Source organism: Talpa occidentalis, unplaced genomic scaffold (genome assembly GCF_014898055.3).
Source record: "Talpa occidentalis isolate TD23 unplaced genomic scaffold, MPIMG_talOcc4v2.1, whole genome shotgun sequence".
NCBI lineage: Eukaryota > Metazoa > Chordata > Mammalia > Eulipotyphla > Talpidae > Talpa > Talpa occidentalis.
Window position 1 is genome coordinate 60,582,514 of NW_026555331.1, and position 26,844 is coordinate 60,609,357.

The following is a 26,844-nucleotide window of genomic DNA, read 5'->3' on the forward strand; positions in this document are numbered from 1 at the left end:
CTTATGGTATTCAATGTAACAGTGACAATGATTTGAGGGATAGGTGAAGTATGTATCAGCATTTTCCAGGGAATATCAAGCAGTTGGAAAAACCCACATAACCAGTCTCAGCACAATCCATGAAGATGCCTCTACCTCATCAAGATTACAAAACACATTAACAGGGGGAGGTTTCACAAGCTGACAGGTGAGTACACAAAGACAAAGGGCTCAACACTGCAGAGCTATTCAAATTGCAAGTCCTTTAAGCTAGATCATGAAGCCTGTGGACAAAGATTCCCACCAATGGCCCCCAGCAGTCCCTTGGGAGAAAAAAAAAAGTCAGACAGGCCATTGCTTGCTGTGAGGAGAAGGCACCCATCCAGCGGACAAGACCCCAGATGAAAAATCAGGAAATGTCTCCAAGTTACCAATCACTTCACCTTAAGCCAGTCCCATATTTGCCCAATGGACCAAATGCTGCCCTTGCTGAGCCCCCCGACAAGGTCACATTTTCTTCCTCATTAGTATCCTAGGGCATTGCCATTACAACTATGCTGTCCCACAACAGCCGCTAGCCACATGTTGCCGCTTAAATTAATCAAAACCAAATAAAAATTTAAATTCAGTTGCTCAGGCATACAAGCTACATCTCAAGTGCTCAATAGCCACATGCATCTGGCAGCTACTGGGCATTTATGGACAGTGCAGATGAGTAACATTTCCATCTCTGCAGACATTTCCTCTTAAGGTCACATAGTTAAACAAAGACCATATTAAACAGTAGCAGTTTTCTTTGATGAAAAATATTTTCTCCTCCTCAGAGATTAATATTCATTTAAAGGTCCACACCTACCCCTTGAAATGAAATTTATAGTATTATTTCTATATGTGACATTTATGTTAATCAACTATTTTTTTTAAAGATTTATTTATGTTTATACAAGAGCTGGGGTACAAGCCAGAGGTGCAGGAGGGTGAGAGGATTCACTAGAGACAGAGTGGGGAGCAGAACAGGCAGACAGGCAGACGACAGAAATACACTGCTGAGGTGAGCAGCGGGCACGACAGGAGAGGTCTGTGGCACCATGTGGGATTCTCGCCAGCCGGCCGGGATAGAACCCGCACTGCTGAGGCTGCAGATAGCTTCACAGCATGGCACTCAACCCACTGCACCACCGGGGAGGCCCTAGTAACTATTATTTTCAACCTATAAAATTTCTCCTTTTTATAATCTCCCAATATATATTTGTTTCTATTTTAACAAATAATTTTTATCACTTAGGATGATTCTCAACTGTACAAAATTCAGAGACTTAGGAGTAATTAATTTCAAAATCATTTTCACTTACAGAGGTGTCACATTACCAATGCCCTTTAATAAAATATTTGCAAGTTTAATTATTACTACCAAAAATCTACAATGCTATCATAAGGCCAAAACTTTTATTAGAGGTCTGGTACATTAATTATTTCATTCATCATTTCCTTGGAAGAAGAAAAAAATTTGGGAAGGACAAAAAAGAATATGTACTTCTGAAGGTCTATATCAGTGCAAGCATCATTCAGAAACAAAAAACAAATAGGAATTGCACTGAGAGCTTCTCTCTCTTTCTCTCTCTCTCTCTCTCTCTATATATATATATATATCACTAGGTACACTAGGTAACATCCAATTTGCTGATATTAATTGAAAAGATATGTATTTTTAATAGGAAAGCTATGTTCTGAGTTGATGTTATTTAATGTTATGCTTTATGAAGCATTTCTCATGGCAGCTAATGGTATCTCCTTTCACCCCTTTGACCCATGGAACAATGGAAAATAACTCTCAATCCTTACTGTCATTTATTCACTTAAAAAAATTTAATATGTGCCTACTTTGCATAAAGCATTTAACACACGTTGAATACACAAAGCTGAACAAAACTGACACACATGGCCCCTGTCCTGCACAGAGTGCTGCTGTAATGAAGCCCCTCAGCTAGCCCTTATGTACATTCAACCAATCAATCTGCTAATTCTGCCTCCTAAATACCTCACAAGGCTACCTCCTCTTCTCCATTCTTACCATCTCTGATGTAGTCAGACCTTCTTGATTTAGTGAAGGACAAAATATTTATGCCCTGACTGGTTCTCACAAGTCCTGTCACAACACGTTCATACAGTTGACTGAATGATCTTCAAAAAACACAAAACACATCATGTCGCTCTTGATGCAAAATTCTCAAAGGATTTCCTATAGCTTTCAAAATCAAGTCCAAGTGTTCCAGCCTGGCTAAAGGCACTTTGTGATTAGATCCCTCTCAACTCTCCATTCTCAGTTCCACCAACTTCCTTCCCTCTGCCTCCCTGGAACACTCACAAATACTCAGGTTAGATCTGTCCAGTCGCTGGTAGTTTACCAACAACTATCCACTGACTTCCTCACACCTGCCTCCTTTCCATTCTCTGTGCAGTCTGGTCTCTTTCCGTCTCTTTGCTACCATCCCTGAGGGAAGTTTCCTGACCTGCAATACACCCCTCCTGAGGCTGATTTCTAAAGCCCTCCCTAGTATTTCCCTTGCATCAGAGACAAAGAGCTACAAAGTCATAATGTACAATGTTGTTCTTCATTTGCCTCTCTCCCTAGAGTAGAGTTTTGCCATTGGAAAGGAGGTCCAGGAACAGCACTCCTGGTGGCCTGTGAGAGATGCAAAACATTTTGGCCCACCCCAGACCTGACACAAAATAGGCATTTTTTTTCATTTTTATTTAAATATTTTATTTTATATAATTCTTACATTTTTTTTCATCTTTGCACAATGTATGCATTTTCGTTTTGGTTATATTCCCCATACAATTGCACCTCCCCCCTTATTTTGACTCTAGTCCTTCCTTTCCCTGCCACTCCTCCCCCCGCCCCCCGTAGTGTATCTCTGGTTTATAGGCATTTTATTAACAAGGACCCTTGGTGACTCTGGCCCAGATGAAAATTTGGGAAGTCTTATTCTCAGATCCTAAGTTCCTTTTGAGTTATAGCTCCAACTGACCCTCAACTTCTGATTTAAGAATGAATACTCAACAAATGTCTCTTCTCCCCAAAGAATGACAAAACAAGTAATACAAACATATGCCATTTTACATTTAGAGAAAAGTGTCCTGGTATTTGTGAAAGACAAAAACAGTACTGACCTCATGCAAAGAATTATGAATAACCCTTAATGACAAATTTTAATGTGTAGTGGTTTACAAGAAGTGGACATTTAAAAGTGGTTTAATCTTAAAAAATATGCCCATCTGCTTGTCAATCATTTCTGCAAGATAAAAAAAAAAAATACAGTTAGCCTTAATATCTAATGCTCTGTTACATAACAGGTTATTTCACAGGTTTCTTGCAGAAAACTTTCAGTTATTTCTACATAACTTTGAAGAGTCTTCGTAGTCTGGGTTGCCTTCCAGATAAAGATGATTTTTTTTTTTACGTAACAGTGCTGGGGCAAATATGTTTCCTTTCAAGGCAACTAAGGTACCAGCACCTAGTTAACAGTTTATACTAAGTGCATGGCCACAGCACTAATATTCTTTTTCTAAATAGGTTAAAAGACACATTGTCCTGTACATAAGTTGTGCCACAAAAATGTGAGAATCATGGAAATCATTGTCCCTGAGAGAACAACCTTTATATCCTGCAATTTGACACTAAAAAACCATTACCTTCAAAGACTTAAGACTGCTGAGAAGATGGCGAGCAGACAGTTAACCTGCTTGTGCCACCACAGACACTAGGAAAACACAATCAGGGTGATCTTCCACACACAACTCATTATTGCCCAGCAAGAGACCAGTAAACACTGTAGTAACACCTAGACACTCAACATGATATGGTAGCAGAGAAATGGGAATAAATGTCAATAGACACTTTTGAACATATCTATGAGTAAGACATGTTCCTATGTAAAATACATGTGTCTAGCCCACACCTTTTTAATGTTACCCTAATTATACTTTTTTAAACAAACTTTTTTTAGATTTATTTTTATTTATTTATGCATACAAAAACTGGGGTGTAGATCAGAGGTGCAGGGGTGTTAGAGGATTGCCAGAGACAGAGTGGTGAGCAAAACAGGCAGATCAACTGAAATACATTTCTGAGGGGAGCAGCAGGAGAGACAGGAAGGGTCTGCTGTGCCATATGTGGGTTAGCTCCCTGGCCAGGGATCGAACTCAGACTGTTTCATTGATAGCTTCATAGTGTTGAGACTCAACCCCTTGCACCACAAGGGAGGCCCCATCCTAATTAACTTTAATATGGCAAAGGGGGAAAGGCAAATTAAGATGCAAAAATAAATGGAAACATTTTAGTATAATTTGTGTAAGACACAGGAAATTTAAACTTTAAAAAAGGGGGCCTCCCCGGTGGCACAGGGGTTAAAGACAGCACTATCAAGCTACTGGCATGAGTTGGATCCCCTGGCCAGGGAGCATCCCACATGGTGCAGCAGAACCTCTCCTCTCGCCCACTGCTCCCCTCAACAGTGTATTTCAGTAGATCTGCCTGTTCTGCTCCCCACTCTCTCTAGTAAATCCTCTCACGCCCCCCCACACACCTCTGGCCTGTACCCCAGTTCTTGTATGCATAAAGTAAATCTTTAGGGACCTCCCTGGTGGCGCAGCAGGTTAAGTGCAGCTCTATGAAGCTGTCCACAGCCTCTGCAGCACGGGTTCGATTCCTGGCCAGCCAGAGAGATTCCCACATGGCATGGCAGACCTCTCCTGCCTTGCCCACTGCTCCCCTCAGCAGTGCTTTCGGTCTGTCTGCCTGTTCTGCTCCCCACTCTGTCTCTGGTGAATCCTCTCACCCTCCCGCACCTCTGGCCTGTACCCCAGCTATTGTATAAATAAAAAATAAATCTTAAAAAAATAAATAAATCTTTTAAAAAGTGTTTAGGAATTAGAATTTTAGTGGCGAACATAATGTAGTATATACAGTTGTTGATTTATAATAATGTACACCTGAAACCTATAACATTATAAACCAATATTACTTCAACTAAAACAACACAGTAAAAAAATTCTTAAAAATTAAAAACTGTTTTTCAAACCACCTGGCAAGGACATGTATAGCACAGACTAATGGAAGGGTAATATAAATTTTACAAAATCTGGTGATTGCTAGTATACCTTGCTTAATATTACCTCAAAAAACATAAAAATGTTTTTAAAAATCACATACAACACTGTAAAATGACTTTACTTCAACAAAAAAAAAATGAAAAAAATTTTAAAGGCACAAAACGCAAAATACCCTGGGATGGTTTAAACAAAACTTAGTTTTTTATTTTTTATTATTTATAAATCATTTATTAGCCAAATAAAGACATCACCAATGAAAATATATTTTCCCACTCTACTTCAAGTCACTGAGTTCACTGTCTGGGTGATGTTAAGCCTTACTAAAAATGAGAGTAGAATCAGAGGGAAGAAGGAGCTGTCCTGGGCCACAGAACCCATAATCACAAACTGCTGGAAAGCTGACCTGAAAGCACTAGTGGATGCCATGATGGGACAAGGGCTGGGGGCTGCAGGGAGGGGTCTGAAAAAACAACCAACAGCCTACTCTTCTTGTAAGAACCATGCTTTTTGTATACTTATCACAGTTATCACTGATTAACAACTGATCTGGCAATTTCTTATAGTCTTCTGCATTTTTAAGGGCACGGGAAAGCTGAAAGGAGGATCTTTTCTCATATTCATGAGAAATTTTAAACTGTACCCAGTTCTTGCTTGAAATACAAGCAAAAAGGGATATAGTTAAACAGTCTTCTCTAACACACATTACTAACATTTTCTTTAGAGAAGGAAAAAAAAAAAAACCCTTGGGCAACAACACAGCTGAAAATAATTTATCTGTTTTCTCAGGTAGAACAGAGCTCATGTGATGAGAAAGGAGCCTTAGCCATTATGAATAAATCTGAGCACAGGAAAAACAATGATGTGTCACAGGATACCAAGAACAGAGGTCACACAGTAAGCTGGAAGGTTTTCTATAATGCTGTATTTCATGCAAAGGAGAAATACATAGGAATTATAAAAATTCAAATTTCCATCAAAAAGAGAAGCAATATGGGCCTCCCCGGTGGCACAGCGGTAGAGCGCTGGGTTGCGAAGCTGCCCACAGCCTCTGCGGCGCTGGTTCGATTCCCGGCTGCTCCCCGGCCACCGGAGGAGGGTCCCACATGGTGCGCAGACCTCTCCTGCCACCCGCTGCTCCCCTCAGCAGTGTACTTCGGTCCTTCTGCCTGTTCTGCTCCCCGCTCTGGCTCTGGTGAATTCTCTCACCCTCCCGCGCTTCTGACTGTACTCAGTGCATGTATAAACAAAACAAATGAACAAACAAACAAATAAATAAATAAAACATGCCTCTATAAAAAAAAAAAAAAAAAATTTAAAAAAAAAAAAGAGAGAAGCAATATGAAAGTGAACAGAACTGTAAATGAAGGCTGGGGTGGTCTTTGGAAGAGTATGAGAGAAAATATTTGGAAAACTACACGCAGTCTCAAAAGGTAAACCTACAGAAAACAAATAAGAAAAAAATGTAACTTACCCAATGATTACAGCATTAAATTTCTCTTTCTATTAATTATCTGACAAACCAAGTTAAACTGAAACATAAAAAGTTTTTTATCATTTCATAAGCATTCCAACTTATAATAAGCTTTTCTGTACCTACACCTAAAAATATGAGTAGATTCTACAATATCACCATAATCAAAATTATTTATTTATTTTTATTTATTTGTTTGTTTGTTTGTTTCGTTTATACATGCACTGGGTACAGTCAGAAGCACAGGAGGGTGAGAGAATTCACCAGAGCCAGAGCGGGGAGCAGAGCAGGCAGAAGGACCGAAGTACACTGCTGAGGTGGGATCCTCCTCCGGTGGCCGGGGAGCAGCCGGGGATCGAACCGGCGCCACAGAGGCCGCGGGCAGCTTCGCAACCCAGCGCTCAACCGCTGCGCCACTGGGGAGGCCCTCAAAATTATTTAAAAGCAAAACTACTACTGAAATTTATAATAATAAAACAATCATTGATCAACAAAACTATTGATTTCATGCAAGTAAATATGCCTGATGTATCTTTCACCAAAATAAGTATCTTTCTTCATATTAGTATATGATAAAAGGTAACATTTCTAACCATAAGCTCTATATATTTAACTTTTGTTTTCCTTCATCCACAGCAAAAGCTCAACCCTAAACTGGCTGGCCCATCTCCACATTATCCAGAAATTTTCTGAATTGCCTTCCTCCAATTAGCTGGGCACTGTGGTGAAAATTAACTGTATGAAATATTATAAGTGAATTAATCTTTTATTTTATTGTAAACCATACCATTCTTTATCACTCAAAGCTGACTTTAATGACCTTATTTTGCCTCACAGTTTCCCTACAGTCATCTAATCGTAACTATTTTTTACATGAGTGTATAAGTGTATAACTATTTTTTACATGAGTGTATAAGGTATCTGATATTAGAATATCATTCTCACTTGCAGGTAAACTTTGTATTTCAGTTTGAAAAGGAATCTTATTTCTGTGATTATGTGTCCATATTGCGTCCATTTTGATCACAAATAAATACTAAGTTCACCTAGAGTTAGCAAGGAAAAGAGTCCAATATAAGAAAAGGGAAAGTGAGAAGATGAACTACCAGGCAAGACTTGGTTTCGCATAATGAGTATGATAAAGATAATTTAGAGCTATCAGTGACCCTTCAAATGGCATTTTGCAAGAGGCTTAACCAAAGAATACAAAAAGAACCAGACACCTACTTAACTTTAGAATGCAGAGTCTACTAAAGCCTCAGATGGCTGCACAGCCACCACAGCCCATCTCTCATTCATATGGTTTTAGTGAGTTTAACTGCTACACAATGTTTATTAAAAAACATTTTGCGGCCTCCCTGGTTGTGCAAGGGGTTAAGCACCACACTATGAAGCAAGCCACAGCCACTGCAGCACGAGTTCAATCCCCAGCCAGGGAAAAACCCACATGGCAAAGCAGACCTCTCCTGTCTCGCCCATTGCTACCCTCAGCAGTGGGTTTCAGGTTTCAGTCAGTCTGCCTGTTCTGTTCCCCACTCTGTCTCTGGTGAATCCTCTCAGCCCCCCTCATCTCTGGCCTGTACCCCAACTCTTATATGCATAAATAAATAAATCTTAAAAAAACAAAGACTATGGGGCCTCCCCAGTGGCACAGCAGTTGAGCGCTGGGCTGCGAAGCTGCCCACAGCCTCTGCAGAGCCAATTCGATCCCCAGCCACCGGGCAAGGGTCCCACATGGCGCGCAGACCTCTCCTGCCGCCCGCTGCTCCCCTCAGCAGTGTACTTCAGTCCTTCTGCCTATTCTGTTCCCCGCTGGCTCTGGTGAATCCTCTCACCCTCCCGTGTTTCTGACAACCCGTAAACAGTGCTTGTATAAATAAATAAATAAATTTAAAAACAAAATAAAACAAAAACTATGGTCCAGATAAGAAAATTAAAAGGATTAGACCTCATCAGTGAGAGTATTTACATTGCATAGAACTTATCCATATTTTTCAAGTTTCCTTCCCCCATATACTAAATCTCTAAATATACAAAATTCACTACTCATGTCCATTTCTCAGAAATGATCTGAAAAGACTGACTTTTCTGAAGACAATAAAGATTTCTAATACTGCTATTAAGAGTGTAGCCCCTTTTGGGCCTCCCCGGTGGTGCAGCGGTTGAGCGCTGGGTTGCGAAGCTGCCCACAGCCTCTGCAGTGCCGGTTCGATCCCCGGCTGCTCTCCGGCCACCAGAGGAGGGTCCCACATGGCACGCAGACCTCTCCTGCCACCCGCTGCTCCCCTCAGTAGCGTACTTCGGTCCTTCTGCCTGCTCTGCTCCCCGCTCTGGCTCTGGTGAATTCTCTCACCCTCCCGCGCTTCTGACTGTACCCAGTGCATGTATAAACAAACAAACAAGTAAATAAATAAATAAATAAAACATGCCTCTGTTAAAAAAAAAAAAAGAGTGTAGCCCCTTTAAAGTCCAGTAGCTATGGCAAACATCTCAAATTTTCTAAAACAACCTTAAAGATGTTGTGTGTACAGATTTATGGTCAACTAATCTTTGACAAAGGAGCAAAGACTATGCAATGGAGCAAAGAAAGTTTGTTCAATAAATGGTGCTGGGAAAACTGGGTCGCTACATGCAAAAGAATGAAGCTTGACCACTACCTCACACCATACACAAAAATCAACTCAAAATGGATTAAAGAACTAGACATAAGACCTGAAACCATAAAATACATAGAAGGAAATATAGGTGAAACACTACGTGATTTGCATATCAAAGACATCTTTACAGACACATCACCCAAAGCAGTGATAGTGAAGGCAAAGATAAACAGCTGGGACTACATCAAATGAAAGAGCTTCTGCACAGCAAAGGAGACAATAACAAAAACAAAGAGAAACCCCACCAACTGGGAGAACATTTTTGCACACAACACTAATGATAAAGGACTGATCACAAAAATTTGCAAAGAGCTGATGAGACTCAGCAACAACAAAGAAAATAATCCAATCAAAAAATGGGCAGAAGAGCTAAAAAGAAACTTCTCTGAAGAGGAAATGCAAATGGCCAACAGGCATATGAAAAAATGTTCAACATCACTTGTCATCAGGGAAATGCAAATCAAAACTACCATGAGATACCATCTTACACCAGTGAGAATGGCACATATTAAAAAAACTAGCAACAGCAAATGTTGGCGAGGTTGTGGAGAAAAAGGAACTCTTCTGCACTGTTGGTGGGAGTGCAAACTGGTCCAACCACTATGGAGAGCTGTGTGGAGATTTCTGGACCTACTAAACATAGAGCTTCCATATGATCCAGCAATTCCACTCCTAGGTATTTACCCAAAGGACACAGAAACATCAATTCCAAAGAACACCTGCACCCCTATGTTTATAGCAGCACTATTTACAATAGCTAAGCTTTGGAAACAGCCCAAATGCCCAAAAATAGATGACTGGATCAAGAAGATGTGGTACATATATACCATGGAATATTACTCAGCATTCAAAAAAGATAAACACATGCAATTTGCAGCAACATGGATGGCGCTGGAAGGGATCATGCTCAGCGAAATAAGCCAAAAAGAAAAAGAAAAATACCGGATGGTCTCACTCATAGCAGGAATCTAGAAAACTTAAATAAGGGACCAGGAAAATGAATAACTATAAGAAAGTGAAAATCAAAATCAACAAAAAACTATGAACCAGAGACACTTTTTGGGGGGTGGGGGGGCGGGAGGGGAGGGATTGGGGTCAGAATGGGGGGTTTGCAATTGTATGGGGGAATATAAAAATAAAATTTATTATTTAAAAAAAAATAAAGATGTTGTGTGTAAACCAGTGTCCCATTAAACAGAAAACTCCACTGCCTATGCCACACCTTCTAGACTGTATCTTCTTACATCTAGAAAAAGTATTCTGACAGATCAGTATCAATTTTCTACTTCAAAAACATATACAGAAGCATTCTGTACACAAGGTAAAGGTGAAGTTTTTAAATACTATGTGGTATTTTAAATTATTTAGATCATCAGTACCCAAATAATTTTTTGACTGCATAAAAACTGGGTACTGAGTAGCTTTTAAACTATCAGCATCATTTATAGCATTTCCAAAGAATGAAATTTAAATTTTGTCACTTTTGAAAGAATTCTTTCCTTCTGATGTTGTGTTTAAAAAGTTAACTTGTGGGCCTCCCCGGTGGCTCAGCGGTTGAGCGCTGGGTTGCGAAGCTGCCCGCTGCCTCTGCGGCACCGGTTCAATCCCCGGCTGCTCCCCGGCCACCGGAGGAGAGTCCCACATGGCGCGCAGACCTCTCCTGCCACCCACTGCTCCCCTCAGCAGTGTACTTCAGTCCTTCTGCCTGCTCTGCTCCTCACTCTGGCTCTGGTGAATTCTCTCACCCTCCCGCGCTTCTGACTGTACCCAGTGCATGTATAAACAAAACAAACAAATAAAATTAAAAAAATAAATAAAACATGCCTCTATTTAAAAATAAATAAATAAATAAAATAAAATGGGAAATACAATCATTTAAAAAAAAAGTTAACTTGTGAGTATTGGCTGTAATATTTCAATGTTTCCTTCAGCACAAACTATTTAAATGTTCCCACTATCTGTCCATAAATATGCCCCATGTGCCAGGCAGGTGAGCACATCAACAACCTTGCATGTTTATAACTCTGTATCCCCAATGACAGACCTTCTGCCTCAAAAATGTTTAAGGAAATAGCCATTCCACACCATCTCAGTAAATCACTGACACACAATCCACCCTTCCATCCCCCACCGAGCCCCATCACAATAACACGGAAGGATAAACTGCACCAGCCTCTCAAAATTTTATTCACACAAGGGAGAGGGACTAAGGGATGGGATGGGGAATTAAAGCATCTTCCTTCTCTCCATGTATGTTGTGTCATTTACAAAGAGTATGGCATACTGGTGAGAATAGTCTAGCTTTATAATGCCTTGCTTGTGCAATGACCTGCTCCAATCTTCAGAGTGAACCGATCAGAGTAACGTTGGCCCGGGGCATTTCCCATCAACACGGTCCAAAGAACTGGGCAGTATCTTCTCCCTACTTTACCTTTTACTTGTACTCCAGTGCAGTCAAGGAAGAAATGTAATAAGCGTCATTTATTGCTTATTATATTTGGGCACCTTTGCCCAAAAAAGTCCAGACTTCTCCAGATAATGCTTTCTTACCTATTTTAAGTTCCATCAATATTTGTTAACAATCCATATCAAGTATTATCAAAACCTAAAATGTAATCTGATATCAACAAAAAATGTTTGATTTTATTTTGATTTTTGCTATTAGGATATCATTCCTAATGAATGATAAAAATGAATTTTGATTTTTAAGTTCACCTAGACCCTTTGGGTCACAATTTATATTTATGCACTTCAGATGCAAATCCAATATAAAGTAAGCCATGTAAGTATGCTGAAAATAACTAGCATTTGATAAATCAAAATCTTTTTTCAGTAAAATGATTTTTCTGTATTATAATAGTCTTCATGCCTTTATAGAAATATGCTTTATGCTCCTAAGTGTGCTTTCTGTTATTTTTTCCTAGCTGCTCCTATGCCAACAACTATCTTGTTCTTGGGGAAAGTGCTTGGGCCAAGATTAAGAACCGAATGCAGGGAAGCAGGCAAGCACTCCTCCCTGCAGTCCCTACACCATCCAGTACGGTGGCCACTAGTCCCACATGGCTGTTTAAAATCAAATGAGTTAAAATTACATAAAAATTTAAAATCCAGTTGTTCTGTCATACTAGCCATATTCAAGTGCCCAACAGCATTTTTTTTTTTTTTTTTTTTGGTCTGGTGGCTACCAAACTGGACCAGCAAAAATAGAGATCAGCTGAATTTTCACCATGTTAGAAAATTCAGACAGTGGTAGTCCAACAGGCCTCTGTCTAAGCCAAGACCTAAAAAGCCATCCGTAGATTGGCAACTAGAGGATTGGAGCAAGAGGGAAGCAGAGAGGACTCAAACTTTAAATCCTGAGGTTTAGGGAAGCAGAATATACTGACATGTCTGTAAATACTTCAATATGGCTTAAAAGGGGAGGCCAGATGATATAGGGCCTCATAATTCCTTCTAAATTCATGGGGAAGTCACTCCAAATTTTTCATCTATGCATTTTAGAAAGATACACATTTCAGCAAGAATCTCCCTTACTAAAATGGTCTCACTGACTGGGAGAGATAGAAATGGTATGAGACTAGAGCTCAGAAGTCCAGTTACAAGGCTCTTATCAACAAAGAAGAGATGTTGGTGCAGCCATGGAGGGAATATACAAGAGACAGAGAGGCTCATCTGATTTGGTTTCTGATTGGATTTTGAAGGATGAAGAATCATCAATGAGTGACAGAACTCTGGCTTGGGTAAACAAGTACACAATGATACCATTCACTGGACTATGGGGAAAGGAAGAGAAGGAGGGTTTGTTTGGAGTAGGGGAGAGGTGTCAAGAAAATCCACACAGAACTATCTAGTAAACAGTACAATGTAAAAGTGAAGAGGCTCAAGAAAGAAGCTGAAACTAAAGACATGGCTGTTTGAGTCATTGACAAACAGAAGGAAGGCAAAGTTTTGGAGTAGATAAAATCACCCAGAGAATATGTTTAGAGTGTCAAGAGAAAGCACTGAAGAATACCAACACTTGTAGGGCAAGCAGAAGAATCAGCTAGCAGATAGAGGCAAAAACACCAAGAAAATGCTTTAAAAAGGAAGAGATCAACAAGTTCAAATGCTATAGAGAAAGATGGTTTAAGTGTTCATCAGATGCTACAAATAGGATATAGGTAACCTGGTTAAGAGTACTTTTTATTCAGCAGTGGAGGCAGAAACTTAAATGTTCCAGATAAGGTAAAGATGGGTAGAGAAAGATACAGAGAACTCACAACTTTGGACCAAGAAGGTGAAGAGAAAGCTAGGCAGTAGTGGAGGTGGACTGATCAAGGAACAGTATTTGTCTATGCAACATGAGAGAAATGAAATTGTGTTCTAATACAAATCAGATAACCCTGGGCAATTTCCTTAGTCTCTCTGTGCCTCAATATAAAGTGAAACAGTAAGTATTTATCTCGTAAGATTTTTAGGAGACTTAAGTATATTGATATTTGTAAAGTACCTGACAGTAAGCACGATATAAGCATTTGTTGGATAAAATGTATAAACACTAACAGCAGAGGGGTGAAAGTGATAAAGTGAGAGGTCTATGAAGCAGCATAGAAAGAAAGGAGAGAACTACATGCATGATCCTTGAAGGGGGTTAAGCAGAAATTCCAGTGTACAAAAAGCAGATTCTAGGATAAAGGAAAGGATGGTGCAGATGCAAAAAAAGGAAACAGTAAGTGGCTGTGGCTTCATACTGATGTCTCTGATTGGTTTACTGAAATCAGATGAAGACGATAGTCTTGAGGTGTGAGTTTTAAAGAGAAATCAGCAGAACAAAGTGGCATAGTCAGAGGACACTATAAACCCACTAACTCTGAAATTACTCATCTCATTCTAGAACTTCCTTTTCTCATCTGTAAAATACAAATAATACCACTTACCTCACATTCACAAGGACTAAATTAGACTGTATATGTAAGGCACTTAACACAGAACCTAGCATATAATTAGGTTTACAATGCAAATGATCAAACACTCTGCTTTATCATGAAAAATTTAAAAAGATGCAAATTAAGTCAACCAGGCTTTATGACCTTGATCCAGTTACTTAACCTCTCTGTTTCTGGTTTTTTCATCTATACAGTAGGGAGGTGGAAAGCTGGCTGAACAAAATGGTGACTATTCTCTACTCTTAAACACCACCCTAAGCTGCGTTAGAAATAAGCATAGTATAGCTGTCCTCCTCTAAAATTCATATTTCTAGTGATAAAAATATCAGAATTTCAAGCAACATAGATAACTGATAAAAAGTGATTATAGAAATAAATCTTTTTTTAAAAAAAGATCATTTATGCATACAAGAACTGGGGTACAGGCCAGAGGTGCAGGAGTAGGGGAGAGAAGATTCACCAGAGACAGAGTGGGGAAGCAGAACAGGCAGATCTACTGCAATACACTGCTCAGGGAAGCAGCGGGTGAGACAGGAGAGGTCTGCTGTGCCATGTGTGGGTTAGCTCCCTGGCAGGGGATCGAACTCAGGCAGTCATGGTGATAGTGTAATAGTGCTGAGACTTAACCCCTAGTTCACCAGGGAGGCCCTACACAAATAAATCTAACATATATATATATTATATTACTATGTAACTGGTTTAGTGACACTTCAGTTTTAAATGCAAAATTACCCAGGAACCACTAGTCACAGTTCTTCCCTAAAAGTAAATTAGCACCTGGTTTATGCGGTAAGATTATGAAACCATCATTTCACAGAATACATACCCTTGTAATGCTCTGAAGGGACATCACAGAAAATTCCTCTGCTTCAACCCATTGAGAGAAAGGGAGCACAGGCAATGAGACACCTGCAGGCACCATCTCTATGAAAAAGGCTCAGACAGGTCCTTTCCTGAATGGGAGCTTTGGTTCCAAGATCATGCAGTCACCAGAAGCAAACTTCTCACAAGAATGGAACTTCTCAGTCCCTTTACTCAGCAGTACACACTGTCTCCCTAATCACTGCAATGTAAGCTCCTGGCCACACAAATGCAATTCTTCCGTTTAATTAACAATTGAAGTGTTCAGAACACACCATCCTAAAAAAGCTCGGAAGGAAGAACTGTATGTTAAATCTCTTTTTCCCATTTCCCATTGATTTGCCAAGTAACCTCTTCATTTTCCTTTTCCAATAACAGAACAGATTAGTGTCAACTGTCCATCTTTAGGGATGCTGTGATGATATCATAACTATTTCAAATTCCTACAAAATACATTTTTACAACACAATTATAAAAATAATTAAAGTTTATTTTCCACTACAATTCATCTTGAAGGTCTAGCTTAGGGCACTTCATTCCTCAGATTCCCTGACTACACAGATGGAGAGCTCTCTCATCAAAGACACAAGAACCTTCATCTTTAATATATCCTTCTGAAGATGTGGTACATATACACCATGGAATATTACTCAGCATTCAAAAAAGATAAACACATGCAATTTGCAGCAACATGGATGGCGCTGGAAGGGATCATGCTCAGCGAAATAAGCCAGAAAGAAAAAGAAAAATACCAGATGGTCTCACTCATAGCAGGAATCTAGAAAACTTAAATAAGGGACCAGGAAAAAGAATAACTATAAGAAAGTAAAAATCAAAATCAACCAACAACTATGAACCAGAGACACGCTATGGGGGGTGGGGGGTGGGGAGGGGAGGGATTGGGGTCAAAATAAGGGGGTCTCAATTGTATGGGGAATATAAAAATTAAAAAAAAAATTATATTAAAAAAAAAGAAAAGAAAATATCCTTCTGAAGAGATCACAGAGTATTTCTTTAAAACATCTCTCCCCTAACAACCTAATGGTATGCTTTCCTATATCTGGAACTCAGGGCAACACTTCTGCAGTTTGCAGGACATTGACACACAAGTCCAAGAGCTCCCCACATCTTGAGGGCCATCGCCATCAAGCCCCTATGCCATCCACCATGGCCGTAGGCTGCTGGAGGGCTGCAGCTCAGACATTCACTTGTTATCCACAGTACTTACCACTATGGCTAAGAAAAAGCAAGTGCATGACAAAATTGCTGAAAGAATAAAAAACAAGTTATTTTTAATAAATAGTACATAAGAATTTGAGTTGCTACTTTGTGATATGGAAAAGCAAATGAGAAACACTTGACTATTGTAATTGCACATCCACCATGTTTCTGAACTCATCCCAAACCTTATCTGCCCTCAATTTCACATCTCTAATGGCCTGAGGCAGACCTCATTTCAACACAAGTTTCTGATTTAACATCAGCAATTGCTCAGCTTCATCTTTTATTGACTATTTTCAAAATTAAGTTTACAAATACTGAAAGTTTATTTATAAAATCACCATCTCACCAAAGATTAGTAATGTCTAATTGTGACATCACTTCAACACTTTTAAAAGAGCTTAAACTACAGTCACAGGTCCTCCCTGATAGCGCAAGGGGCTAAGGCTCAGCACTATGAAGCTACTGACATCCACTGCAGCACAAGTTAGATCTCCGGCCAGGGAACTAACCCACATGGCGCAGCAGACCTCACTTGACTCACCACTGCTCCCCTCAGCAGTATATTTCTGTCAATGCGCCTGTTCAGCTCCCCACTCTGTCTCTGGTGAATCCTCTCATTCTCCTCTACCCCCACACCTTTGGCCTACACCCAGCTCTTGAATTCATAAATAAATCTTTAAAAAAAAAAAAAAAAAACACTACAGTCATAGAGAAAATATGATGAAAGAAATAGCATGGCCAGGGAAGAAACAGCACAGAAAAGAACTGCATATATAAATTTGGGGGAAACCAGTTGTGAAACCAGCTAGCTTTGACTCCAATACCTTCTCTACCTCAAGGAAATTAAAGTAGCTCTCTAGAACCCTTGTATAAAATTAAGTATTCCATCATGTCCCTAAACAGAAGGCTTAGAAGTGAGCTCATTTGGGCCTCCCCGGTGGCGCAGCAGTTGAGCGCTGGGTTGCGAAGCTGCCCGCAGCCTCTGCAGCGCCGGTTCGATCCCCAGCTGCTCCCCGGCCACTGGAGAAGGGTCCCACATGGCACGCAGACCTCTCCTGCCACCCGCTGCTCCCCTCAGCAGTGTACTTCGGTCCTTCTCTCTGTTCTGTTCCCCGCTCTGGCTCTGGTGAATTCTCTCACCCTCCCACGCTTCTGACTGTACCCAGTGCTTGTATAAATAAATAAATATTTTTAAAAATAATAAATAAATTTTAAAAAAAGAGTAACCATTAAGAGAACAACCAGTGAATGTTAGGTGTTGTCCCTGGTTGTGTCCTTGACCTAGTCATCTAGGCTTCCTTCCTCCCAATTTCACCTCCGAAACATCTCTATAGAAGCTGATGCTAGAAGATTCAACTTCTATTATTACACCAAATTCTGAACTCTTCTGCCCTAGTATGAATTAAAAAATCCTTTTCTAAAACCACAACCACAGAAAACCTGCCACCTTACTAGGGCAGAGACAGGACTAGTGCTGGGTCCCCGGTAATTAATACTCTAAACTACTAAAAACGTATCCCCTTTGTTCTCAATAGGAAATGGTATCCTCTCATACTAGACAAATATATTTATAAGCCACAGGAAAAATGTTAAATTCAAGGCAATACGATTTTAAAACAGTACATCCAAATACAACCTATGGAATAAACAAAAGTTACAACTTGAAGTGATTCCAAATAAGGTGCCACCATAACCGCAATCTAATCATTGGAGGGATCACTGAATGTGGTGCTCTGTCTCCCAAGTCGCAACACTGACGGAAACAATGTTCATTTACATAATTTCTGGTGAATTAAGTCAACTATGAGAATGTTTTTTCTTTTAACCAGCAGAGTACTCATTTATCCAAAATGTGTCTAAGTAGCCTTTCTATACGCAAAGATATTTGCCCTCTCACCATTCCTGTACACCTGTATCCTTCCAGATGGTGGGTAAAGTCATAAACCATTCACTTGATGAAGAAGTAGGCTGTGCAACTGAATTGCAAGCTTTTTTAAAAAATCACCATTTTACTTGGAAAATATGACAAACTATAGTTATTCACACTTGAGTATTTTATAGCCATTTTCTCAAAAATAAACAAAATAAGTCTCGTCAAGGAAAACAATGGACAGTTTGGTTGCCAATGATACAATGTGACTTTCAAATGAAAACCAGAATTTTGGAAAATTTGTATCCACCATCATGAAATTGACAGCTTCCCAATACCTAAAGACTTTCTGATCACATAGGTGGCAATATTAACTAATGTGCTCTTTTTAAATATCATGTAATGAAATGTGCCAACATTTGAAAAATTTATATAGCTCATTGAGCCAATGTCTTCCAAATTATCGATGCATGATGTTAAAAACACATGCACGATATAAAAAATTCATTCAAAATGAAACCAAGGACAAAAATTTCACTGCTATGATTTCAGATTCTGCATTTCAACTAGCCTAGAAGAAATCTTATAGTTTCAGTGCAACATCAAATTGTCTGAAAAGGCTACTCAAATATCCCTCCCTTTCTATTACATATCTGCATGAGTCCAGATTGTCTTCATGTTCTTCAACCAAAACAACATATTACAACAGATGGAACTCAGCACCAGCTATGAGACTCTTTCTTCTCTTAAGCCAGGCAATAATGAGACTTACAAAAATATAAAGTAATGATATTCACTCTAACTAAACTTTTGCTTCAGAAAAGAATTATTCTTCATAAAATGATGCTATTTATATTGATTTGCAATGGGTTCAATATGATTTTATTTTTTAAAACATTTATTGTATTTATTTATGCATACAAGAACTGGGGTGTAAGCCAGAGACAGAGTGGGGAGCAGAATATGTGGATCTACTGAAATACACTGCTGAGGGGAGCAGCGGGAGAGACAGGAGAGATCTGCTGCACATGTGGGTTAGCTCCTCGGGAAGCTAACTTGTGCTGTAGTGGACGTGGATAGCTTTGTAGTACTGAGACTTAACCCCTTACACCACCAGGGAGAACCATTTTAATACAATTTTAAATGAATTTAATCTATTTCAATAAATGCCAATAGATAAAACCTACATGAACAAAGCTCTCTGGAGTTCTCAATAAAGTGGTGCTGAGAATAAAGAATTTGACAACCACAGCTCTAAATGATCAGCATTCTTACTATTGGTCAGAACACCACTGAACATGCAATATATCTGTAATTAATGTACACTTAAAACTTTTACACCATAAAACATTTAAACATGGCAAAATAATATACAAAAAAAATCTTTCAAAAATAATACCCTGGACGCTTTAGAAATCAGGGTCACAAATCTCACTGATGGAGAAGTAAACAATCAGTAAATTCCACAGCCACAATCACCTAGGAAGCACATATATCCCCTGACAATGGAGAGCCAAAAACAAAGCCACAGACGCTATACAAAGGGTTACTGGACTAGGGGCCTCCCTGGTGGTGCAGGGGTTAAAGACAGTGCTATGCAGCTCTATCTATCCCCAGGCGGCCAGGGAGCAACCCACATGGCACAGCAGACCTCTCCAGTCTAGCCCGCTGCTCCCCTCAGCAGCGTATTTCAGTAGATCCACATATTCTGCTCCCGACTCTGTCTCTGATGAATCCTCTCACCTCCCTCATCAATTCTGGCCTCTTCCCCAGTTCTTGTATGCATAAATAAATCTTTGAAGTAAAAAAAAAAGGTTACTGGGCTAAAACAGTGAGAGAGTTGGGGTAAAGACATACAGAAGAAAAGGGTAAAGTGAAAGTTCCAGCAGCTGACAAATCAGATAAATAGACAGAATCCAGGGAAGAGAGCACAGGAAAGGTCTTAGTTTCAATTTGTGGCTTACTATAAAAGTACTTTACAACACTGGAGTTGGGAATGAAATGGGGAGGGAGCTCATGTTCTATGGCAAAGGACTATGGGTGTTTTTGGTGGTGGATGTAGTGTAGTGACATACATTGGGGAGGTGTGAACTTCCCTAAATTATATACAGTATGTAAAGTAATATTACCTCAATATATATAAATATACAAATAAAAAAACACTTTGGTGCTCATCCATTTGCTCTCTTTTCACAAGAGCTCAACATCCCACACACCCCTACTCCCTTCTACGAAAACCAAAGGAGGAACCAAAAGTTCATATTTATGTATCTTAGCATCGATAGCTCTATGAAATAACTAACATAAATGTGAGCTTCATTTTACAGATGGTGAAACTGAGACTTGGAGAATCTGAAGGACGTCTGTAGTTGGGTGGAGAAGCCGGTACCTCTACTCCAACTCTGGGGCTCTTGCTTGAAGCCTCTTCATGCTCCCTAGACAGTAGCTGTCCAAGGAAGCTACACTAGCAGCATGAGCAATACTGGGAAACTGGTCAGGAATGTGACTTCTCATGCCAACCCAGACCTACTGCTTCTGAAATTCTTAGGGTAAGCCCCAGTAATCTGCATTTTACCAATACTCTCCAGATTATTTTGATGCAATAAACCAAAGGCCTAGAAACAGAACCCCATAATTGTGAGGACCATTACCTTAGTCTGCTAGGGTTGCCATAACAAAATACTGTAATAGGTGGCTTAAACAACAGAAATTTATCTCTCACAATTCTAGAGGCTAGAAGTCTAAGATCAAGAAACTGGCAAGGTAGATTTCATTCTGAGGCCTCTTCTTTTGACCTGTACCTGAGACTTACACATCGCATTGTATGCTCACACCGCCTCTCTGTGTGCAAAGGAGGGGAGAGAATGAAATCTTTCTTTTCTTCTTCTTCTAAGATCTTCAATCCTTCCAGATTAGGGACCCATCTTATGCCTTCCTTTAACCTTAATTATCCCCATTAAAGACCCTATCTCCAACAGTCACATTAGGGTTGAGGTTTAACATTTTAATTTGGGGCAGGGGAGGGGGGAAGGTGGGGGAAGGTCAGTGAGTGAGTGAGGAGGTAGCCTGAGACACAACCTTGAATTCCTAACCAACTTCAGAAGGAATGCTCAGGTCCCCCGCCCAGGCTGAGAGTGTTGGTCTAGAAGCTCACCTGCACAACTTGTGAGAGAGACAAAGAGAAAGTTCACTGGGAAAAACAGCAACTGCCAGTCCTATGACAAGGAGCCAAAGCAGCTGAGCACAACTTGCTGGGATTCCTGTAGGAGGAGAGATAGAAGGGAAAGTCAGGGCCTCCCTGGCGGGGCAGGGGGTTGAGCTCAGCTCTGTGAAGCTGTCTGCAGCCTCTGCAGCATGGGTTCGATCCCTGGCCGGCCAGCGAGCTACTCACATGGCTCAGCAGACTTCTGCTGTCTTGCCCTCCTGTCTCATCCACTGCTCCCCTCAGTAGTGTTTTCAGTCTGTCTGCCTGTTCTGCTCCCCACTCTATCTCTGGTGAATCCTCTCACCCTTCCGCACTTCTGACCTGTACCCCAGTTTTGTATGCATAAATAAATAAAAATTAAAAAAAAAAAGAAGGGGAAGTCACTTCCCACACTGGTGCTTCTTGCCAAGAGTGGCAAACATTTACTAAGCATTTATTCCTGTGCCAGGCCCTGTGCTGAGGCTTCAGATGTACTCACTCCTTTAATCTTTGCTACTCTCATCACAGGAATGAAAGGTTAAGGAGTGTGCCAAGGAGCCACTGCTGACAAGTGGCAGTAACAGAAATAATCCCCAAGACTACTTTAGAGCCAGTGATCTTAACCTCAGCTCTCTACTGGAAGAGGGAAAAGAGCTCAGGCTCACATCCAATCTTCAGTCACAGAAGCAATTCCTTCAGTTGCAGGCTGGACAGCACAATGGTGCAAATAGACGTCAGCCTTTCAGGAAAAACAAAACACATTTGGGAGGAAATTTGACTCCACTGATGATGAAAGAAGCGCACCTATCAAACTAGCTAAAGGCAAAAATGTCCAGTGCAGAAAAAAAAATGGGCAACTACCACGCTACTAAAAGGATTGTAAGCTGCTCCGGACAGTCCAAGAACACACACCATGTAGAGAGTGAACAGTCTAGGGTCCCATTAACACCCATTTCTAGAAACATACCCAAAAGATACACAGGACTAATCTTTACAACAGCGTTGTTTTCAATAATGAAACACTGGACATCACCTAAATATACGTTAAAGGAAGATGACAAATGAAGTTATATAGAATAACATTTGAGCCATTTGAGAAGATATGGTAGAGGTCTATGTAATGATATAAAAAGATCACTCATAGTTTTGAAAAAAAGGAAGTTATATTTGTATAATATGTCTACACTGTGAAAACCTCTCTCCCACTAAAAAACCCAGAGGAAAAATTAATCAACCAGAATTTACTGGGGTCAGGGGCTTTCAAATTCTACTTTATACAGGATTTATGGGTTGGATCTATGCATTCTTTGAAAAAAGCATACTTTAATCAGATGTTAGAAAAATTATTTATTATAATTTTCTCTCCTATGCTAAACTGATCTAGTTTCCATCCAAGTTCTACGAGCTGGTAATCCTGGCCAAGTTATTACATCTCACAGAGCTTGGAGTTCCTCAGAGGTAAGCGGGACCTCACAGGGATGCAAACACCCGACAGTCTGCCCTTCCTGTGCAGAGTCACACCCTGCCATGTGGTGATGCATGTTTGATGCAGATGAGTGGGGTGAGAGCTCCCCAATGTCAGGCCTGTGTGCCCCATGCCTTTGTTATCCCAAGCCCCCCATCATGTCTGAACAAAGAACTGGCCAATTAATAATTCATGAATGAGACAATCAATAGTTAGCACATTTAATCAGAAGTCCTAAGAAAGAGATGCTGATATATATTTTATGTTCAAGGGAATTCTGGAAAGAAATGTTTATGAATCTTTGAACCCCCACAGATGTTCCAAGTATTTAAAAGGAATCAAACCAACCTACCTATCTATATTTCTTAACAATTCTAGAAGTCCCAAATGGAAAATGTCAAAATTTTCCGTATTTCTGCCTCAGAAGTTTGAAAAATATTTTCAGCCCATAATTCAAGCTTATTCAAATAAAAAATGCAGTCTATCACCCCCAACGTTCCCTGTTCCCACAAATAACAAATTCTTTCCCTTATCCAAACAGTGTTAGGTACTACTCCAGTGATGGTCCAAAAGGCAAGACACTGTCCCTGAACATATAATCAAAATTAAGTCAAGTAACTTTACTCTACTCACCCCACCCACCCATCCCCTGCACAGCTAAGGTTTAACTACATAACCTCGTGAGAGGCAGTGTGACCAAGAAGTGAAGGTGGGCATATACTCACTACTGTCCACTGCCAAGGTGATATCCACAGCAGTGCCAAAAAGACTCTGACACAAACGTCAAACAATGTTGAGCTGTCAGAAAAGCTCTACACAAGTATATTGTCAAGTTACATTGTAACCAAGAAGTAACTCAATGGAAACGCCACAATAATACACTTGCCTTCATTTTTATGCAGGTGAATTGCAATTCTAATTTGACAGGTAAGGTTATGAACAGAATTCCAATTATTTCCTTTTCAATCAGAATGCATCAGCTTCACCAAATGATCTAACTAAACAATGCCAGTAAACAGGACAAAAAGAAGCCATGCCCCACCCAATATAACACTCATCACACATGCAATACTGTAGCCCAAAAGGCTTAACCTAAATCTGAACAAAAGGGAAAAAATCTAATTTGTTAATAGGTTGCTATTTTGACCATCTCAAAGAGAAGAGATGTCTAATTTTTGAAAGCATTATGGTAAAACAATGTTTGTTATCTTTCATAAAAGTTCATCTGTGTAGCATACCCAAAAAAAAAAAAAAAAAGCAGTACACAGGAGAAAACTGAAGACATTTTTCCCCACAATGATTAGTTTCCACATACATTTATGCAACAGATATTTTATTGAGCACCTGTTCTATGTCAAACACTATTCCAAGCACTGAGGATGTATTATAAAAAAAAAAAAACTCACAGATAACAGTTCTCTCCTTCATGAAGCTGAATTACATTCTAGTGAAGAGAGTCCGAGTAAATAAGGAAAATATAAGTAAATAACCAAAAGGAAAAAAGTTCCACACAGAAAGGAAACAGGAAGTTTGGAAAAGGAATGTGGTGTTTTTTTATTTATGATTAATTGAGGTAATATTTGGATACCCCCTCAGGTATTACCACCATAATGCAGTATTACCCATATTCCACCGCGGTAGACCATTGTGCTTTCTTCCTTCTTTGTTCTTACCCTCCCACACACCTGCCTCATACCTCCTAGAGCTTCAGTTCTGTGGTCAGTTATCTAAGATCAGTTTTTTAACCTTATCTGACTCTTAGTTTAGTTACATTTAGTTACTACCACATATCAGTGACACGGTCTGCTATTTATCTTTCTCCTTCTGAGTTATTTCACTGACCATTTTCCTGTCCAGCTCTATCAATGTTGCCACAAATGGCATAAGTTTATCTTTTTTGATTGCTGAGTAGTATTTCATTGTGTATATATACCACATCTTCTTGATCCAGTTACCTATTTGGGGGTACTAAGGTTGGTTCCTTAATTTAGCTACAGTAAATATCACTGCAATAAATACGGAAAAGCAAGTTTCCTTTTGAATTAGTGTTTTTTGAAGGGGCGGGGTTGATGCCTTTGAGTGGAATTACCGCATTTAAAGGCAGATCAATTTTTATTGTTTTGAGACACCTCCATACTGCTTCCCACATGGCTGGACCAGTATGCATTCCTACCAGCAGTGTAGGATTCCCTTTTCTCCACATCCTCACCAGCACTTGTTTTTGGTCATTTCACTATGGTATCTCAGTGTGGTCTTGATTGGCATTTCTCTAGTAAGTGATGGTGAATATTGTTTTTTCATTCGCAGTTTGAATGTCTTCTTTGGAAAAGTGTCAAGTTCTTCTACCCATTTTTTTGATTGGGTTATTTGTTTTGTTTTTATAAATTTTTATGAGTTTACTGTGTATCTTTGATATCAGTCCTCTATCAGACGTATTGTGTGCAAATATTTTCTCCCAATCAGTAGGTTATCTGTAAATTGGGAAGTCAGAGGAACTAGGAACTTGTACCCCCAGACTCCCCAGGGAAAGGACTGTGAAGTTCTGGGATTGACTGTTTGAAAGGAGCTGAGGGTGAAGCACAGGTGGCCAAGAAGAGAGTACCAAAATTGGGAAAGTGGGCTTGTACCTCTGTCCCAAGAACTCATGAGAGTGTGTCAGAGGGGGATTGGGCAGAGGGTGCAGGAAGAGTCCTCTTCTGTGGACTATGGTTTTACCTCATAGAAGTGGGGCTCAGAAATGCTTTCAGCAGAGAACGGGTGTGATCACACTTAGCTTGGACACTGTTCTTTGGAAACAGGCTGAAGGCAGCAAGCACAGAGAGGGAGACCAGCGAGGGAACTACTGCAGTTAAGACCAGAGAAAAGAAAGGCTACTAGGACAAGGCAGTAGAAGTGGAGATAGATGTTGCAGATTCTGCATGTCCTTTGGAGGTAGTACCAATAGGATCTGAGGACAAATTTGAAGAAGCCTGTGAGAGAAATGAAAAGTCAAAAAGGATTCCACTGAAAACCACACAGTGTTAATGTTCTGAATGCAATGGTGCTGTTGGAAAGCTTCTTGTCCTATGCCACCACACCTGACCAGTCTCTATGCCTATGAAGGATCAGTGTTCCTGCCTTTTATAAATAAAACAATGAGGCTTAAAATGTTAAGTGTTTTGTCCATATATAGTGGTGTTCAAAACAAAACTTCCTTCCCAAGTTTAGGGGTTTTTCCATATCATGTGGCTATTTTTTTGTTTATTTTACTTTTTTTTTTTTGAAGTAGAGTGTTAACCAAATACAGAAAATGGAAAAATATTGTCCTAGGAAACTTCAAAGGCCCACTTGTACCCACAGCTCACTAACATGAACTTCTCAATAGCCAGACATAGAGAAGCTCTTTCACCAAAGGGAGATCCGTTTGATATATGGGGCCCATCTCTATGCGGCAAGCTCCCTGACACACTGGAGTCTACTTCTATCAAGGACACATGCAACTAGAAAGACAGCTGTTGGATCAACCACCACTATCAATCAAAAATGCACTCCAGCTCAGATCCATTAGCAGCTCTTCACTCCAAACTCTTTTAGGAGGCAAATCATGTCAATGTTGCCGCTGTTCCTTGATGTCACCTATAAAACTCTAATATCCCTCCAGTCATATCTCTCACTGATAACAGGAAATATGTACTTAGCTATCCCATCCACTCAAAAACACAAATGTTTCAAACAAAACATCCTTCCGTGGATGTCAGCAGAATCTCCCTCCCATTCCCTTCTCACTGAACCATCTCTACCCTCAACAGTCTACTATGTCTTTCCATTCATTCACTCATGAAGTACATCTTTGATGAAAGCTAAGTCCTGAGAGCTAAAGTGCTGAGATTCCCATCTCCTCACAGTCACATGTGGGAAAAAATTGCAAGCGCAATGAAGGTTATGAAAGCAGAACAAGTGCTGAGGCTGTCAGATAGTGGCCTAACCTTGGCTACAGCCAGGGGAAGTCTCCCTAAGTGATGACGAGACGTGAAGGAAGGGCAAGAGGCAGTCAGGTGAAAGAAGGCAGGAGGGCAGGGCTCTGAGCAGGAGTAACCTGCACAGCACCTGAGAC

The 26,844-nt window shown here is 40.0% G+C and overlaps 1 protein-coding gene across 5 annotated transcripts in view; it reads right to left on the minus strand.

Moving 5' to 3' along the window:
- The window catches only part of CHD7 (chromodomain helicase DNA binding protein 7), a 189,101-nt gene that overhangs the window by 125,795 nt on the left and 36,462 nt on the right, over positions 1-26,844 (minus strand). The window contains exon 1 of one of the 5 annotated variants that reach the window (XM_054692250.1): positions 21,257-21,619. The exons of the other annotated variants lie outside the window; for them this stretch is intronic. The gene's annotated coding sequence lies outside the window, so the exon portion shown is untranslated. Of the gene's footprint in view, positions 1-21,256; positions 21,620-26,844 lie in introns of those variants that run through there. 5 annotated transcript variants of the gene reach the window in all.